Here is a 1,394-nt window from a genome sequence, read left to right on the forward strand (position 1 = left end):
AAGGATAAGATTGTAAAAAATATATAGATGTAAACGGAAAGATTGTAAGGAATGGAAGTCATGTAAACCCTTAGGGGACACATTATGAATAAAGAAGAATAAGCTAAATTTTAAGTTTGAACGCTACAATTTTAATTTTAAAAAAGATTCGAAATTAATTTAAAACTAGAAAATATTTCTAATAATTTGAAACACGATATAGATTTTTTCTGATTTAAAAAAAAGCTTTTTGAGAATTGTAAAATATTTAAAAAGCATAAAAAAAATTGTTGTGAGTGCTAAGAAAATTGAAAATGATTTTTTATCTTGAAAAATTAATTTTAAGTGAGTATTTGAAAAGATTTTAAAAATTAAAAAAAAAGAATCTGGACGATTTTAAGGCAATTTTTGTAATTTTAGGAAGAAAAACTAATTAACAAAATACATGAATTTTCGAACCAAAAGTTTACTTTTTTAACAAAATTAATTAATTTTCTATCAAATAATTGGTGTTTTAACTAATAGAGTGTACAGGATAAAGTTTCAACCAAAATGGAATAGTTCAATTTCCAGATAAAAACGATTAATTTTTAATCAATCCTAGAATAGACCAATTTTAAACAAAATACATGAATTTTCAAAGAAAATATTTAATTTTGAAGTCAAAAAGATGAATTATCTACAGAAAGTTGAATTTTTTAAGCGAAAAATATAAGTTTTTAATCAAAGAGTTAAACTTTCAACCAAATAATTAAACTTTCAATCATAATTATAAAAACTTGTTAAAAAAAACGTCTTTTTTACAAAGTAATTCAACTCTCAGTGAAATAATCGACTTTTGAACCCAAGAAGATGTACAGTTGATACTTCAACTAAACAATTGCATTTTTGACCTAAAATTATACATTTTCAACCAAAAAGATTACATTTCTACCACACAAGGTCAATAGTAAAATACAATAGTAAAATTTTTAACAAAAAAGTTAATTTGAAGGTAAATAGTTGAATTTTCAACTATAATTATGAATCCTTAATAAGAAAACATTAATTTTTCTACTAAGTACTACTACTTTAAGTGAATAATCGAATTTTCCACCCAAAAATTATGATTTTAATTTTTAATAATATAGTTGCATTTACAACAAAACGACTTTGCAACCAAAAAATATTTACAGTTGATAATTCAACCGAAAAATGTAATTTTTAATCAAAAAGTATAAATTTTCCATAATACAATTTAATTTCTACAAAGACGAATTTTTAATAAAATACATGATTTTTTTTACCAAATATGGTATAGATTAATTGTCACTTTCAAAAAAGAAAAGAAAATAGAAAATAGGACTTTTTTTACAAAATAGTTACATTTTAAACAAGATAATTAATTTTTCAATCAAATAATTGAGTTTTTATCC

The sequence above is a fragment of the Belonocnema kinseyi genome, chromosome 4, assembly GCF_010883055.1.
Source record: "Belonocnema kinseyi isolate 2016_QV_RU_SX_M_011 chromosome 4, B_treatae_v1, whole genome shotgun sequence".
NCBI classification, from domain to species: Eukaryota; Metazoa; Arthropoda; class Insecta; order Hymenoptera; family Cynipidae; genus Belonocnema; species Belonocnema kinseyi.